Below are 19,336 nucleotides of genomic sequence, written 5' to 3'. Positions count from 1 at the left end.
TGGAGGAGAAACACTTTTTAAGGCCGCAGAGTGAGTAAATTGGCCAGTTTCATTCACTTTTACCCATTCCTCAAATCTAGTGTTTAAGGCCCCTGGAAGCATGAAAATCACTTTAAACATCTCATTTTTTCTTTAAAAGTGATTTTCCACGTACAAATGTGAATTGTAGTTCAAAGAGGCAACATTTGAAAACGGACCATTTTTTTCGTTTCTGAAGCATGTCGTAAGGGAGGGTGGTTATCTCTTTCACCCAAAAATGGGCGTTTTTGATTGAACAATAAAGGCCTCCAAATGTTATTTATTCAATTCCAGTGGAGTAGAAACACTTTTTAAGGCCGCAGAGTGAGTAAATTGGCCATTTTCATTCACTTTTACCCATTCCAAAAATCTTGCGTTTAAGACCCCTGGACGCATGAAAATCACTTTAAACATATCATTTTATCTTTAAAAGTGATTTTCCACATACAAATGTGAATTGTAGTTCAAAGAGGCAACATTTGAAAATGGACCAGTTTTTTTAGTTTCTGAAGCATGTCGTAAGGGGGGGTGGTTATCTCTTTCATCAAAAATCGGGCGTTTTTGATTGAACAATAAAGGCCTACAAATGTTATTTAATTCGCTTCCCGTGGAGGAGAAACACTTTTAAGGCCGCAGAGTGAGTAAATTGGCCAGTTTTATTCACTTTTACCCATTCCTCAAATCTTGTGTTTAAGGCCCCTGGAAGCATGAAAATCACTTTAAACATCTCATTTTTTCTTTAAAAGTGATTTTCCACGTACAAATGTGAATTGTAGTTCAAAGAGGCAACATTTGAAAACGGACCATTTTTTTCGTTTCTGAAGCATGTCGTAAGGGGGGGTGGTTATCTCTTTCACCAAAAAATGGGCGTTTTTGATTGAACAATAAAGGCCTCCAAATGTTATTTTATTCACTTCCAGTGGAGGAGAAACACTTTTTAAGGCCTCAGAATGAGTAAATTGGCCATTTCCATTCACTTTTACCCATTCCTCAAATCTTGTGTTTAAGGCCCCTGGAAGCATGAAAATCACTTTAAACATCTCATTTTATCTCTAAAAGTGATAATCCACATACAAATGTGAATTGTAGTTCAAAGATGCAACACTTGAAAATGAACCATATTTTTCGTTTCTGAAGCATGTCGTAAGGGGGGTGGTTATCTCTTTCATCAAAAATCTGGTGTTTTTGATTGAACAATAAAGGCCTCCAAATGCTATTTAATTCACTTCCCGTGGAGGAGAAACACTTTTTAAGGCCTCAGAATGAGTAAATTGGCCATTTCCATTCACTTTTCCCATTCCTCAAATCTTGTGTTTAAGGCCCCTGGAAGCATGAAAATCACTTTAAACATATAATTTTATCTTTAAAAGTGATTTTCCACATACAAAAGTGAATTGTAGTTCAAAGAGGCAACATTTGAAACGGACAATTTTTTTCGTTTCTGAAGCATGTCGTAAGGGAGGGTGGTTATCTCTTTCACCCAAAAATGGGCGTTTTTGATTGAACAATAAAGGCCTCCAAATGTTATTTTATTCAATTCCAGTGGAGTAGAAACACTTTTTAAGGCCGCAGAGTGAGTAAATTGGCCATTTTCATTCACTTTTACCCATTCCAAAAATCTTGCGTTTAAGACCCCTGGACACATGAAAATCACTTTAAACATATCATTTTATCTTTAAAAGTGATTTTCCACATACAAATGTGAATTGTAGTTCAAAGAGGCAACATTTGAAAATGGACCAGTTTTTTTAGTTTCTGAAGCATGTCGTAAGGGGGGGTGGTTATCTCTTTCATCAAAAATCGGGCGTTTTTGATTGAACAATAAAGGCCTACAAATGTTATTTAATTCGCTTCCCGTGGAGGAGAAACACTTTTTAAGGCCGCAGAGTGAGTAAATTGGCCAGTTTCATTCACTTTTACCCATTCCTCAAATCTTGTGTTTAAGGCCCCTGGAAGCATGAAAATCACTTTAAACATCTCATTTTTTCTTTAAAAGTGATTTTCCACGTACAAATGTGAATTGTAGTTCAAAGAGGCAACATTTGAAAACGGACCATTTTTTTCGTTTCTGAAGCATGTCGTAAGGGAGGGTGGTTATCTCTTTCACCCAAAAATGGGCGTTTTTGATTGAACAATAAAGGCCTCCAAATGTTATTTTATTCAGTTCCAGTGGAGTAGAAACACTTTTTAAGGCCGCAGAGTGAGTAAATTGGCCATTTTCATTCACTTTTACCCATTCCAAAAATTTTGCGTTTAAGACCCCTGGACGCATGAAAATCACTTTAAACATATCATTTTATCTTTAAAAGTGATTTTCCACATACAAATGTGAATTGTAGTTCAAAGAGGCAACATTTGAAAATGGACCAGTTTTTTTAGTTTCTGAAGCATGTCGTAAGGGGGGGTGGTTATCTCTTTCATCAAAAATCGGGCGTTTTTGATTGAACAATAAAGGCCTACAAATGTTATTTAATTCGCTTCCCGTGGAGTAGAAACACTTTTTAAGGCCGCAGAGTGAGTAAATTGGCCATTTTCATTCACTTTTACCCATTCCTCAAATCTTGTGTTTAAGGCCCCTGGAAGCATGAAAATCACTTTAAACATCTCATTTTTTCTTTAAAAGTGATTTTCCACGTACAAATGTGAATTGTAGTTGAAAGAGGCAACATTTGAAAACGGACCATTTTTTTCGTTTCTGAAGCATGTCGTAAGGGGGGGTGGTCATCTCTTTCACCAAAAAATGGGCGTTTTTGATTGAACAATAAAGGCCTCCAAATGTTATTTAATTCACTTCCCGTGGAGGAGAAACACTTTTTAAGGCCTCAGAATGAGTAAATTGGCCATTTCCATTCACTTTTACCCATTCCTCAAATCTTGTGTTTAAGGCCCCTGGAAGCATGAAAATCACTTTAAACATCTCATATTATCTTTAAAAGTGATTTTCCACATACAAATGTGAATTGTAGTTCAAAGAGGCAACATTTGAAAATGGACCATTTTTTTCCTTTCTGAAGCATGTTGTAAGGGGGGGTGGTTATCTCTTTCATCAAAAATCTGGCGTTTTTGATTGAACAATAAAGGCCTCCAAATGTTATTTAATTCACTTCCCGTGGAGGAGAAACACTTTTTAAGGCCTCAGAATGAGTAAATTGGCCATTTCCATTCACTTTTACCCATTCCTCAAATCTTGTGTTTAAGGCCCCTGGAAGCATGAAAAACACTTTAAACATCTCATTTTATCTTTAAAAGTGATTTTCCACTTACAAATGTGAATTGTAGTTCAAAGACGCAACATTTGAAAATGGACCATTTTTTTCGTTTCTGAAGCATGTCGTAAGGGGGGGTGGTTATCTCTTTCACCAAAAAATGGGCGTTTTTGATTGAACAATAAAGGCCTCCAAATGGTATTTTATTCACTTCCAGTGGAGGAGAAACACTTTTTAAGGCCGCAGAGTGAGTAAAGTGGCCATTTTCATTCACTTTTACCCATTCCAAAAATCTTGTGTTTAAGACCCCTGGGCGCATGAAAATCACTTTAAACATATCATTTTATCTCTAAAAGTGATAATCCACATACAAATGTGAATTGTAGTTCAAAGATGCAACATTTGAAAATGAACCATTTTTTTTGTTTCTGAAGCATGTCGTAAGGGGGGGTGGTTATCTCTTTCGTCAAAAATCTGGCGTTTTCGCTTGAACAATAAAGGCCTACAAATGTTATTTAATTCGCTTCCCGTGGAGGAGAAACACTTTTTAAGGCCGCAGAGTGAGTAAATTGGCCAGTTTCATACACTTTTACCCATTCCTCAAATCTTGTGTTTAAGGACCCTAGAAGCATGAAAATCACTTTAAACATCTCATTTTTTCTTTAAAAGTGATTTTCCACGTACAAATGTGAATTGTAGTTCAAAGAGGCAACATTTGAAAACGGACCATTTTTTTCGTTTCTGAAGCATGTCGTAAGGGGGGGTGGTTATCTCTTTCACCAAAAAATGGGCGTTTTTGATTGAACAATAAAGGCCTCCAAATGTTATTTTATTCACTTCCAGTGGAGGAGAAACACTTTTTAAGGCCTCAGAATGAGTAAATTGGCCATTTCCATTCACTTTTACCCATTCCTCAAATCTTGTAATTAAGGCCCCTGGAAGCATGAAAATCACTTTAAACATATCATTTTATCTCTAAAAGTGATAATCCACATACAAATGTGAATTGTAGTTCAAAGATGCAACACTTGAAAATGAACCATATTTTTCGTTTCTGAAGCATGTCGTAAGGGGGGGTGGTTATCTCTTTCATCAAAAATCTGGTGTTTTTGATTGAACAATAAAGGCCTCCAAATGCTATTTAATTCACTTCCCGTGGAGGAGAAACACTTTTTAAGGCCTCAGAATGAGTAAATTGGCCATTTCCATTCACTTTTCCCATTCCTCAAATCTTGTGTTTAAGGCCCCTGGAAGCATGAAAATCACTTTAAACATATATCTTTAAAAGTGATTTTCCACATACAAATGTGAATTGTAGTTCAAAGAGGCAACATTTGAAAATGGACCATTTTTTTAGTTTCTGAAGCATGTCGTAAGGGGGGGGTGGTTATCTCTTTCATCAAAAATCGGGCGTTTTTGATTGAACAATAAAGGCCTACAAATGTTATTTAATTCGCTTCCCGTGGAGTAGAAACACTTTTTAAGGCCGCAGAGTGAGTAAATTGGCCATTTTCATTCACTTTTACCCATTCCTCAAATCTTGTGTTTAAGGCCCCTGGAAGCATGAAAATCACTTTAAACATCTCATTTTTTCTTTAAAAGTGATAATACACATACACATGTGAATTGTAGTTCAAAGATGCAACATTTGAAAATGAACCATTTTTTTTGTTTCTGAAGCATGTCGTAAGGGGGGGTGGTTATCTCTTTCATCAAAAATCGGGCATTTTAGATTGAACAATAAAGGCCTTCAAATGTTATTTAATTCACTTTCTGGGGTGGAGAAAAACTTTTTAAGGCCTCAGAGTGAATAAATTGGCCATTTTCATTCACGTTTTCCCATTCCTCAAATCTTGTGTTTAGGGCCCGGGGAAGCTTGAAAATCACTTCAAACATCTAATTTTATCTCTAAAAGTGATTATCCACGTACAAATGTGAATTGTAGTTCAAAGACGCAACATTTGAAAACGGACCATTTTTTTCGTTTCTGAAGCATGTCGTAAGGGGGGTGGTTATCTCTTTCGTCAAAAATCTGGCGTTTTCGCTTGAACAATAAAGACCTCCAAATGTTATTTTATTCACTTACCGTGGAGGAGAAAAACTTTTTAAGGCCGCAGAGTGAGTAAATTGGCCATTTTCATTTACTTTTACCCATTTCTCAAATCTTGTGTTTAGGGCCCCTGGAAGCTTGAAAATCACTTTAAACATCTAATCTTATCTCTAAAAGTGATTTTCCACGTACAAATGTGAATTGTAGTTCAAAGACGCAACATTTGAAAATGGACCATTTTTTTCGTTTCTGAAGCATGTCGTAAGGGGGGGTGGTTATCTCTTTCATCAAAAATCTGGCGTTTTTCATTGAACAATAAAGGCCTCCAAATGTTATTTAATTCACTTCCCGTGGAGGAGAAACACTTTTTAAGGCCTCAGAATGAGTAAATTGTCCATTTCCATTCACTTTTCCCATTCCTCAAATCTTGTGTTTAAGGCCCCTGGAAGCATGAAAATCACTTTAAACATATAATTTTATCTTTAAAAGTGATTTTCCACATACAAATGTGAATTGTAGTTAAAGAGGCAACATTTCAAAATGGACCATTTTTTTAGTTTCTGAAGCATGTCGTAAGGGGGGGTGGTTATCTCTTTCATCAAAAATCGGGCGTTTTTGATTGAACAATAAAGGCCTACAAATGTTATTTAATTCGCTTCCCGTGGAGTAGAAACACTTTTTAAGGCCGCAGAGTGAGTAAATTGGCCATTTTCATTCACTTTTACCCATTCCTCAAATCTTGTGTTTAAGGCCCCTGGAAGCATGAAAATCACTTTAAACATCTCATTTTTTCTTTAAAAGTGATTTTCCACGTACAAATGTGAATTGTAGTTGAAAGAGGCAACATTTGAAAACGGACCATTTTTTTCGTTTCTGAAGCATGTCGTAAGGGGGCGGTGGTCATCTCTTTCACCAAAAAATGGGCGTTTTTGATTGAACAATAAAGGCCTCCAAATGTTATTTTATTCACTTCCCGTGGAGTAGAAACACTTTTTAAGGCCGCAGAGTGAGTAAATTGGCCATTTTCATTCACTTTTACCCATTCCAAAAATCTTGTGTTTAAGACCCCTGGGCGCATGAAAATCACTTTAAACATATCATTTTATCTCTAAAAGTGATAATCCACATACAAATGTGAATTGTAGTTCAAAGATGCAACATTTGAAAATGAACCATTTTTTTTGTTTCTGAAGCATGTCGTAAGGGGGGGTGGTTATCTCTTTCATCAAAAATCGGGCATTTTTGATTGAACAATAAAGGCCTACAAATGTTATTTAATTCACTTTCTGGGGTGGAGAAAAACTTTTTAAGGCCTCAGAGTGAATAAATTGGCCATTTTCATTCACGTTTTCCCATTCCTCAAATCTTGTGTTTAGGGCCCGGGGAAGCTTGAAAATCACTTCAAACATCTAATTTTATCTCTAAAAGTGATTATCCACGTACAAATGTGAATTGTAGTTCAAAGACGCAACATTTGAAAATGGACCATTTTTTTCGTTTCTGAAGCATGTCGTAAGGGGGGGTGGTTATCTCTTTCGTCAAAAATCTGGCATTTTCGCTTGAACAATAAAGGCCTACAAATGTTATTTAATTCGCTTCCCGTGGAGGAGAAACACTTTTTAAGGCCGCAGAGTGAGTAAATTGGCCAGTTTCATTCACTTTTACCCATTCCTCAAATCTTGTGTTTAAGGCCCCTGGAAGCATGAAAATCACTTTAAACATCTTATTTTTTCTTTAAAAGTGATTTTCCACGTACAAATGTGAATTGTAGTTCAAAGAGGCAACATTTGAAAACGGACCATTTTTTTCGTTTCTGAAGCATGTCGTAAGGGGGGGTGGTTATCTCTTTCACCAAAAAATGGGCGTTTTTGATTGAACAATAAAGGCCTCCAAATGTTATTTTATTCACTTCCAGTGGAGGAGAAACACTTTTTAAGGCCTCAGAATGAGTAAATTGGACATTTCCATTCACTTTTACCCATTCCTCAAATCTTGTGTTTAAGGCCCCTGGAAGCATGAAAATCACTTTAAACATCTCATTTTATCTCTAAAAGTGATAATCCACATACAAATGTGAATTGTAGTTCAAAGATGCAACACTTGAAAATGAACCATATTTTTCGTTTCTGAAGCATGTCGTAAGGGGGGGTGGTTATCTCTTTCATCAAAAATCTGGTGTTTTTGATTGAACAATAAAGGCCTCCAAATGCTATTTAATTCACTTCCCGTGGAGGAGAAACACTTTTTAAGGCCTCAGAATGAGTAAATTGGCCATTTCCATTCACTTTTCCCATTCCTCAAATCTTGTGTTTAAGGCCCCTGGAAGCATGAAAATCACTTTAAACATATAATTTTATCTTTAAAAGTGATTTTCCACATACAAATGTGAATTGTAGTTCAAAGAGGCAACATTTGAAAACGGACAATTTTTTTCGTTTCTGAAGCATGTCGTAAGGGAGGGTGGTTATCTCTTTCACCCAAAAATGGGCGTTTTTGATTGAACAATAAAGGCCTCCAAATGTTATTTTATTCAATTCCAGTGGAGTAGAAACACTTTTTAAGGCCGCAGAGTGAGTAAATTGGCCATTTTCATTCACTTTTACCCATTCCAAAAATCTTGCGTTTAAGACCCCTGGACGCATGAAAATCACTTTAAACATATCATTTTATCTTTAAAAGTGATTTTCCACATACAAATGTGAATTGTAGTTCAAAGAGGCAACATTTGAAAATGGACCAGTTTTTTTAGTTTCTGAAGCATGTCGTAAGGGGGGGTGGTTATCTCTTTCATCAAAAATCGGGCGTTTTTGATTGAACAATAAAGGCCTACAAATGTTATTTAATTCGCTTCCCGTGGAGGAGAAACACTTTTTAAGGCCGCAGAGTGAGTAAATTGGCCAGTTTCATTCACTTTTACCCATTCCTCAAATCTAGTGTTTAAGGCCCCTGGAAGCATGAAAATCACTTTAAACATCTCATTTTTTCTTTAAAAGTGATTTTCCACGTACAAATGTGAATTGTAGTTCAAAGAGGCAACATTTGAAAACGGACCATTTTTTTCGTTTCTGAAGCATGTCGTAAGGGAGGGTGGTTATCTCTTTCACCCAAAAATGGGCGTTTTTGATTGAACAATAAAGGCCTCCAAATGTTATTTTATTCAATTCCAGTGGAGTAGAAACACTTTTTAAGGCCGCAGAGTGAGTAAATTGGCCATTTTCATTCACTTTTACCCATTCCAAAAATCTTGCGTTTAAGACCCCTGGACGCATGAAAATCACTTTAAACATATCATTTTATCTTTAAAAGTGATTTTCCACATACAAATGTGAATTGTAGTTCAAAGAGGCAACATTTGAAAATGGACCAGTTTTTTTAGTTTCTGAAGCATGTCGTAAGGGGGGGTGGTTATCTCTTTCATCAAAAATCGGGCGTTTTTGATTGAACAATAAAGGCCTACAAATGTTATTTAATTCGCTTCCCGTGGAGGAGAAACACTTTTTAAGGCCGCAGAGTGAGTAAATTGGCCAGTTTTATTCACTTTTACCCATTCCTCAAATCTTGTGTTTAAGGCCCCTGGAAGCATGAAAATCACTTTAAACATCTCATTTTTTCTTTAAAAGTGATTTTCCACGTACAAATGTGAATTGTAGTTCAAAGAGGCAACATTTGAAAACGGACCATTTTTTTCGTTTCTGAAGCATGTCGTAAGGGGGGGTGGTTATCTCTTTCACCAAAAAATGGGCGTTTTTGATTGAACAATAAAGGCCTCCAAATGTTATTTTATTCACTTCCAGTGGAGGAGAAACACTTTTTAAGGCCTCAGAATGAGTAAATTGGCCATTTCCATTCACTTTTACCCATTCCTCAAATCTTGTGTTTAAGGCCCCTGGAAGCATGAAAATCACTTTAAACATCTCATTTTATCTCTAAAAGTGATAATCCACATACAAATGTGAATTGTAGTTCAAAGATGCAACACTTGAAAATGAACCATATTTTTCGTTTCTGAAGCATGTCGTAAGGGGGGGTGGTTATCTCTTTCATCAAAAATCTGGTGTTTTTGATTGAACAATAAAGGCCTCCAAATGCTATTTAATTCACTTCCCGTGGAGGAGAAACACTTTTTAAGGCCTCAGAATGAGTAAATTGGCCATTTCCATTCACTTTTCCCATTCCTCAAATCTTGTGTTTAAGGCCCCTGGAAGCATGAAAATCACTTTAAACATATAATTTTATCTTTAAAAGTGATTTTCCACATACAAAAGTGAATTGTAGTTCAAAGAGGCAACATTTGAAAACGGACAATTTTTTTCGTTTCTGAAGCATGTCGTAAGGGAGGGTGGTTATCTCTTTCACCCAAAAATGGGCGTTTTTGATTGAACAATAAAGGCCTCCAAATGTTATTTTATTCAATTCCAGTGGAGTAGAAACACTTTTTAAGGCCGCAGAGTGAGTAAATTGGCCATTTTCATTCACTTTTACCCATTCCAAAAATCTTGCGTTTAAGACCCCTGGACACATGAAAATCACTTTAAACATATCATTTTATCTTTAAAAGTGATTTTCCACATACAAATGTGAATTGTAGTTCAAAGAGGCAACATTTGAAAATGGACCAGTTTTTTTAGTTTCTGAAGCATGTCGTAAGGGGGGGTGGTTATCTCTTTCATCAAAAATCGGGCGTTTTTGATTGAACAATAAAGGCCTACAAATGTTATTTAATTCGCTTCCCGTGGAGGAGAAACACTTTTTAAGGCCGCAGAGTGAGTAAATTGGCCAGTTTCATTCACTTTTACCCATTCCTCAAATCTTGTGTTTAAGGCCCCTGGAAGCATGAAAATCACTTTAAACATCTCATTTTTTCTTTAAAAGTGATTTTCCACGTACAAATGTGAATTGTAGTTCAAAGAGGCAACATTTGAAAACGGACCATTTTTTTCGTTTCTGAAGCATGTCGTAAGGGAGGGTGGTTATCTCTTTCACCCAAAAATGGGCGTTTTTGATTGAACAATAAAGGCCTCCAAATGTTATTTTATTCAGTTCCAGTGGAGTAGAAACACTTTTTAAGGCCGCAGAGTGAGTAAATTGGCCATTTTCATTCACTTTTACCCATTCCAAAAATCTTGCGTTTAAGACCCCTGGACGCATGAAAATCACTTTAAACATATCATTTTATCTTTAAAAGTGATTTTCCACATACAAATGTGAATTGTAGTTCAAAGAGGCAACATTTGAAAATGGACCAGTTTTTTTAGTTTCTGAAGCATGTCGTAAGGGGGGGTGGTTATCTCTTTCATCAAAAATCGGGCGTTTTTGATTGAACAATAAAGGCCTACAAATGTTATTTAATTCGCTTCCCGTGGAGGAGAAACACTTTTTAAGGCCGCAGAGTGAGTAAATTGGCCAGTTTTATTCACTTTTACCCATTCCTCAAATCTTGTGTTTAAGGCCCCTGGAAGCATGAAAATCACTTTAAACATCTCATTTTTTCTTTAAAAGTGATTTTCCACGTACAAATGTGAATTGTAGTTCAAAGAGGCAACATTTGAAAACGGACCATTTTTTTCGTTTCTGAAGCATGTCGTAAGGGGGGGTGGTTATCTCTTTCACCAAAAAATGGGCGTTTTTGATTGAACAATAAAGGCCTCCAAATGTTATTTTATTCACTTCCAGTGGAGTAGAAACACTTTTTAAGTCCGCAGAGTGAGTAAATTGGCCGTTTTCATTCACTTTTACCCATTCCAAAAATCTTGTGTTTAAGACCCCTGGACGCATGAAAATCACTTTAAACATCTCATTTTATCTCTAAAAGTGATAATCCACATACAAATGTGAATTGTAGTTCAAAGATGCAACACTTGAAAATGAACCATATTTTTCGTTTCTGAAGCATTTCATAAGGGGGGGTGGTTATCTCTTTCATCAAAAATCTGGTGTTTTTGATTGAACAATAAAGGCCTCCAAATGCTATTTAATTCACTTCCCGTGGAGGAGAAACACTTTTTAAGGCCTCAGAATGAGTAAATTGGCCATTTCCATTCACTTTTCCCATTCCTCAAATCTTGTGTTTAAGGCCCCTGGAAGCATGAAAATCACTTTAAACATATAATTTTATCTTTAAAAGTGATTTTCCACATACAAATGTGAATTGTAGTTAAAGAGGCAACATTTGAAAATGGACCATTTTTTTAGTTTCTGAAGCATGTCGTAAGGGGGGGTGGTTATCTCTTTCATCAAAAATCGGGCGTTTTTGATTGAACAATAAAGGCCTACAAATGTTATTTAATTCGCTTCCCGTGGAGTAGAAACACTTTTTAAGGCCGCAGAGTGAGTAAATTGGCCATTTTCATTCACTTTTACCCATTCCTCAAATCTTGTGTTTAAGGCCCCTGGAAGCATGAAAATCACTTTAAACATCTCATTTTTTCTTTAAAAGTGATTTTCCACGTACAAATGTGAATTGTAGTTGAAAGAGGCAACATTTGAAAACGGACCATTTTTTTCGTTTCTGAAGCATGTCGTAAGGGGGGGTGGTCATCTCTTTCACCAAAAAATGGGCGTTTTTGATTGAACAATAAAGGCCTCCAAATGTTATTTAATTCACTTCCCGTGGAGGAGAAACACTTTTTAAGGCCTCAGAATGAGTAAATTGGCCATTTCCATTCACTTTTACCCATTCCTCAAATCTTGTGTTTAAGGCCCCTGGAAGCATGAAAATCACTTTAAACATCTCATATTATCTTTAAAAGTGATTTTCCACATACAAATGTGAATTGTAGTTCAAAGAGGCAACATTTGAAAATGGACCATTTTTTTCCTTTCTGAAGCATGTTGTAAGGGGGGGTGGTTATCTCTTTCATCAAAAATCTGGCGTTTTTGATTGAACAATAAAGGCCTCCAAATGTTATTTAATTCACTTCCCGTGGAGGAGAAACACTTTTTAAGGCCTCAGAATGAGTAAATTGGCCATTTCCATTCACTTTTACCCATTCCTCAAATCTTGTGTTTAAGGCCCCTGGAAGCATGAAAATCACTTTAAACATCTCATTTTATCTTTAAAAGTGATTTTCCACTTACAAATGTGAATTGTAGTTCAAAGACGCAACATTTGAAAATGGACCATTTTTTTCGTTTCTGAAGCATGTCGTAAGGGGGGGTGGTTATCTCTTTCACCAAAAAATGGGCGTTTTTGATTGAACAATAAAGGCCTCCAAATGGTATTTTATTCACTTCCAGTGGAGGAGAAACACTTTTTAAGGCCGCAGAGTGAGTAAAGTGGCCATTTTCATTCACTTTTACCCATTCCAAAAATCTTGTGTTTAAGACCCCTGGGCGCATGAAAATCACTTTAAACATATCATTTTATCTCTAAAAGTGATAATCCACATACAAATGTGAATTGTAGTTCAAAGATGCAACATTTGAAAATGAACCATTTTTTTTGTTTCTGAAGCATGTCGTAAGGGGGGGTGGTTATCTCTTTCGTCAAAAATCTGGCGTTTTCGCTTGAACAATAAAGGCCTACAAATGTTATTTAATTCGCTTCCCGTGGAGGAGAAACACTTTTTAAGGCCGCAGAGTGAGTAAATTGGCCAGTTTCATACACTTTTACCCATTCCTCAAATCTTGTGTTTAAGGACCCTAGAAGCATGAAAATCACTTTAAACATCTCATTTTTTCTTTAAAAGTGATTTTCCACGTACAAATGTGAATTGTAGTTCAAAGAGGCAACATTTGAAAACGGACCATTTTTTTCGTTTCTGAAGCATGTCGTAAGGGGGGGTGGTTATCTCTTTCACCAAAAAATGGGCGTTTTTGATTGAACAATAAAGGCCTCCAAATGTTATTTTATTCACTTCCAGTGGAGGAGAAACACTTTTTAAGGCCTCAGAATGAGTAAATTGGCCATTTCCATTCACTTTTACCCATTCCTCAAATCTTGTAATTAAGGCCCCTGGAAGCATGAAAATCACTTTAAACATGTCATTTTATCTCTAAAAGTGATAATCCACATACAAATGTGAATTGTAGTTCAAAGATGCAACACTTGAAAATGAACCATATTTTTCGTTTCTGAAGCATGTCGTAAGGGGGGGTGGTTATCTCTTTCATCAAAAATCTGGTGTTTTTGATTGAACAATAAAGGCCTCCAAATGCTATTTAATTCACTTCCCGTGGAGGAGAAACACTTTTTAAGGCCTCAGAATGAGTAAATTGGCCATTTCCATTCACTTTTCCCATTCCTCAAATCTTGTGTTTAAGGCCCCTGGAAGCATGAAAATCACTTTAAACATATAATTTTATCTTTAAAAGTGATTTTCCACATACAAATGTGAATTGTAGTTCAAAGAGGCAACATTTGAAAATGGACCATTTTTTTAGTTTCTGAAGCATGTCGTAAGGGGGGGGTGGTTATCTCTTTCATCAAAAATCGGGCGTTTTTGATTGAACAATAAAGGCCTACAAATGTTATTTAATTCGCTTCCCGTGGAGTAGAAACACTTTTTAAGGCCGCAGAGTGAGTAAATTGGCCATTTTCATTCACTTTTACCCATTCCTCAAATCTTGTGTTTAAGGCCCCTGGAAGCATGAAAATCACTTTAAACATCTCATTTTTTCTTTAAAAGTGATAATCCACATACACATGTGAATTGTAGTTCAAAGATGCAACATTTGAAAATGAACCATTTTTTTTGTTTCTGAAGCATGTCGTAAGGGGGGGTGGTTATCTCTTTCATCAAAAATCGGGCATTTTAGATTGAACAATAAAGGCCTTCAAATGTTATTTAATTCACTTTCTGGGGTGGAGAAAAACTTTTTAAGGCCTCAGAGTGAATAAATTGGCCATTTTCATTCACGTTTTCCCATTCCTCAAATCTTGTGTTTAGGGCCCGGGGAAGCTTGAAAATCACTTCAAACATCTAATTTTATCTCTAAAAGTGATTATCCACGTACAAATGTGAATTGTAGTTCAAAGACGCAACATTTGAAAACGGACCATTTTTTTCGTTTCTGAAGCATGTCGTAAGGGGGGTGGTTATCTCTTTCGTCAAAAATCTGGCGTTTTCGCTTGAACAATAAAGACCTCCAAATGTTATTTTATTCACTTACCGTGGAGGAGAAAAACTTTTTAAGGCCGCAGAGTGAGTAAATTGGCCATTTTCATTTACTTTTACCCATTTCTCAAATCTTGTGTTTAGGGCCCCTGGAAGCTTGAAAATCACTTTAAACATCTAATCTTATCTCTAAAAGTGATTTTCCACGTACAAATGTGAATTGTAGTTCAAAGACGCAACATTTGAAAATGGACCATTTTTTTCGTTTCTGAAGCATGTCGTAAGGGGGGGTGGTTATCTCTTTCATCAAAAATCTGGCGTTTTTCATTGAACAATAAAGGCCTCCAAATGTTATTTAATTCACTTCCCGTGGAGGAGAAACACTTTTTAAGGCCTCAGAATGAGTAAATTGTCCATTTCCATTCACTTTTCCCATTCCTCAAATCTTGTGTTTAAGGCCCCTGGAAGCATGAAAATCACTTTAAACATATAATTTTATCTTTAAAAGTGATTTTCCACATACAAATGTGAATTGTAGTTAAAGAGGCAACATTTGAAAATGGACCATTTTTTTAGTTTCTGAAGCATGTCGTAAGGGGGGTGGTTATCTCTTTCATCAAAAATCGGGCGTTTTTGATTGAACAATAAAGGCCTACAAATGTTATTTAATTCGCTTCCCGTGGAGTAGAAACACTTTTTAAGGCCGCAGAGTGAGTAAATTGGCCATTTTCATTCACTTTTACCCATTCCTCAAATCTTGTGTTTAAGGCCCCTGGAAGCATGAAAATCACTTTAAACATCTCATTTTTTCTTTAAAAGTGATTTTCCACGTACAAATGTGAATTGTAGTTGAAAGAGGCAACATTTGAAAACGGACCATTTTTTTCGTTTCTGAAGCATGTCGTAAGGGGGCGGTGGTCATCTCTTTCACCAAAAAATGGGCGTTTTTGATTGAACAATAAAGGCCTCCAAATGTTATTTTATTCACTTCCCGTGGAGTAGAAACACTTTTTAAGGCCGCAGAGTGAGTAAATTGGCCATTTTCATTCACTTTTACCCATTCCAAAAATCTTGTGTTTAAGACCCCTGGGCGCATGAAAATCACTTTAAACATATCATTTTATCTCTAAAAGTGATAATCCACATACAAATGTGAATTGTAGTTCAAAGATGCAACATTTGAAAATGAACCATTTTTTTTGTTTCTGAAGCATGTCGTAAGGGGGGGTGGTTATCTCTTTCATCAAAAATCGGGCATTTTTGATTGAACAATAAAGGCCTACAAATGTTATTTAATTCACTTTCTGGGGTGGAGAAAAACTTTTTAAGGCCTCAGAGTGAATAAATTGGCCATTTTCATTCACGTTTTCCCATTCCTCAAATCTTGTGTTTAGGGCCCGGGGAAGCTTGAAAATCACTTCAAACATCTAATTTTATCTCTAAAAGTGATTATCCACGTACAAATGTGAATTGTAGTTCAAAGACGCAACATTTGAAAATGGACCATTTTTTTCGTTTCTGAAGCATGTCGTAAGGGGGGGTGGTTATCTCTTTCGTCAAAAATCTGGCATTTTCGCTTGAACAATAAAGGCCTACAAATGTTATTTAATTCGCTTCCCGTGGAGGAGAAACACTTTTTAAGGCCGCAGAGTGAGTAAATTGGCCAGTTTCATTCACTTTTACCCATTCCTCAAATCTTGTGTTTAAGGCCCCTGGAAGCATGAAAATCACTTTAAACATCTTATTTTTTCTTTAAAAGTGATTTTCCACGTACAAATGTGAATTGTAGTTCAAAGAGGCAACATTTGAAAACGGACCATTTTTTTCGTTTCTGAAGCATGTCGTAAGGGGGGGTGGTTATCTCTTTCACCAAAAAATGGGCGTTTTTGATTGAACAATAAAGGCCTCCAAATGTTATTTTATTCACTTCCAGTGGAGGAGAAACACTTTTTAAGGCCTCAGAATGAGTAAATTGGACATTTCCATTCACTTTTACCCATTCCTCAAATCTTGTGTTTAAGGCCCCTGGAAGCATGAAAATCACTTTAAACATCTCATTTTATCTCTAAAAGTGATAATCCACATACAAATGTGAATTGTAGTTCAAAGATGCAACACTTGAAAATGAACCATATTTTTCGTTTCTGAAGCATGTCGTAAGGGGGGGTGGTTATCTCTTTCATCAAAAATCTGGTGTTTTTGATTGAACAATAAAGGCCTCCAAATGCTATTTAATTCACTTCCCGTGGAGGAGAAACACTTTTTAAGGCCTCAGAATGAGTAAATTGGCCATTTCCATTCACTTTTCCCATTCCTCAAATCTTGTGTTTAAGGCCCCTGGAAGCATGAAAATCACTTTAAACATATAATTTTATCTTTAAAAGTGATTTTCCACATACAAATGTGAATTGTAGTTCAAAGAGGCAACATTTGAAAACGGACAATTTTTTTCGTTTCTGAAGCATGTCGTAAGGGAGGGTGGTTATCTCTTTCACCCAAAAATGGGCGTTTTTGATTGAACAATAAAGGCCTCCAAATGTTATTTTATTCAATTCCAGTGGAGTAGAAACACTTTTTAAGGCCGCAGAGTGAGTAAATTGGCCATTTTCATTCACTTTTACCCATTCCAAAAATCTTGCGTTTAAGACCCCTGGACGCATGAAAATCACTTTAAACATATCATTTTATCTTTAAAAGTGATTTTCCACATACAAATGTGAATTGTAGTTCAAAGAGGCAACATTTGAAAATGGACCAGTTTTTTTAGTTTCTGAAGCATGTCGTAAGGGGGGGTGGTTATCTCTTTCATCAAAAATCGGGCGTTTTTGATTGAACAATAAAGGCCTACAAATGTTATTTAATTCGCTTCCCGTGGAGGAGAAACACTTTTTAAGGCCGCAGAGTGAGTAAATTGGCCAGTTTCATTCACTTTTACCCATTCCTCAAATCTTGTGTTTAAGGCCCCTGGAAGCATGAAAATCACTTTAAACATCTCATTTTTTCTTTAAAAGTGATTTTCCACGTACAAATGTGAATTGTAGTTCAAAGAGGCAACATTTGAAAACGGACCATTTTTTTCGTTTCTGAAGCATGTCGTAAGGGAGGGTGGTTATCTCTTTCACCCAAAAATGGGCGTTTTTGATTGAACAATAAAGGCCTCCAAATGTTATTTTATTCAGTTCCAGTGGAGTAGAAACACTTTTTAAGGCCGCAGAGTGAGTAAATTGGCCATTTTCATTCACTTTTACCCATTCCAAAAATCTTGCGTTTAAGACCCCTGGACGCATGAAAATCACTTTAAACATATCATTTTATCTTTAAAAGTGATTTTCCACATACAAATGTGAATTGTAGTTCAAAGAGGCAACATTTGAAAATGGACCAGTTTTTTTACTTTCTGAAGCATGTCGTAAGGGGGGGTGGTTATCTCTTTCATCAAAAATCGGGCGTTTTTGATTGAACAATAAAGGCCTACAAATGTTATTTAATTCGCTTCCCGTGGAGGAGAAACACTTTTTAAGGCCGCAGAGTGAGTAAATTGGCCAGTTTTATTCACTTTTACCCATTCCTCAAATCTTGTGTTTAAGGCCCCTGGAAGCATGAAAATCACTTTAAACATCTCATTTTTTCTTTAAAAGTGATTTTCCACGTACAAATGTGAATTGTAGTTCAAAGAGGCAACATTTGAAAACGGACCATTTTTTTCGTTTCTGAAGCATGTCGTAAGGGGGGGTGGTTATCTCTTTCACCAAAAAATGGGCGTTTTTGATTGAACAATAAAGGCCTCCAAATGTTATTTTATTCACTTCCAGTGGAGTAGAAACACTTTTTAAGTCCGCAGAGTGAGTAAATTGGCCGTTTTCATTCACTTTTACCCATTCCAAAAATCTTGTGTTTAAGACCCCTGGACGCATGAAAATCACTTTAAACATATCATTTTATCTCTAAAAGTGATAATCCACATACAAATGTGAATTGTAGTTCAAAGATGCAACATTTGAAAATGAACCATTTTTTTTGTTTCTGAAGCATGTCGTAAGGGGGGGTGGTTATCTCTTTCATCAAAAATCGGGCGTTTTTGATTGAAAAATAAAGGCCTACAAATGTTATTTAATTCACTTTCTGGGGTGGAGAAAAACTTTTTAAGACCTCAGAATGAGTAAATTGGCCATTTCCATTCACTTTTACCCATTCCTCAAATCTTGTGTTTAAGGCCCTGGAAGCATGAAAATCACTTTAAACATCTCATTTTATCTCTAAAAGTGATAATCCACATACAAATGTGAATTGTAGTTCAAAGATGCAACACTTGAAAATGAACCATATTTTTCGTTTCTGAAGCATTTCATAAGGGGGGGTGGTTATCTCTTTCATCAAAAATCTGGTGTTTTTGATTGAACAATAAAGGCCTCCAAATGCTATTTAATTCACTTCCCGTGGAGGAGAAACACTTTTTAAGGCCTCAGAATGAGTAAATTGGCCATTTCCATTCACTTTTCCCATTCCTCAAATCTTGTGTTTAAGGCCCCTGGAAGCATGAAAATCACTTTAAACATATAATTTTATCTTTAAAAGTGATTTTCCACATACAAATGTGAATTGTAGTTAAAGAGGCAACATTTGAAAATGGACCATTTTTTTAGTTTCTGAAGCATGTCGTAAGGGGGGGTGGTTATCTCTTTCATCAAAAATCGGGCGTTTTTGATTGAACAATAAAGGCCTACAAATGTTATTTAATTCGCTTCCCGTGGAGTAGAAACACTTTTTAAGGCCGCAGAGTGAGTAAATTGGCCATTTTCATTCACTTTTACCCATTCCTCAAATCTTGTGTTTAAGGCCCCTGGAAGCATGAAAATCACTTTAAACATCTCATTTTTTCTTTAAAAGTGATTTTCCACGTACAAATGTGAATTGTAGTTGAAAGAGGCAACATTTGAAAACGGACCATTTTTTTCGTTTCTGAAGCATGTCGTAAGGGGGGGTGGTCATCTCTTTCACCAAAAAAT

The sequence above is a fragment of the Triturus cristatus genome, chromosome 10, assembly GCF_964204655.1.
Source record: "Triturus cristatus chromosome 10, aTriCri1.1, whole genome shotgun sequence".
NCBI classification, from domain to species: domain Eukaryota; kingdom Metazoa; phylum Chordata; class Amphibia; order Caudata; family Salamandridae; genus Triturus; species Triturus cristatus.
The sequence above is the reverse complement of the archived record's forward strand: the minus strand, read 5'-3'. Positions refer to the sequence as shown.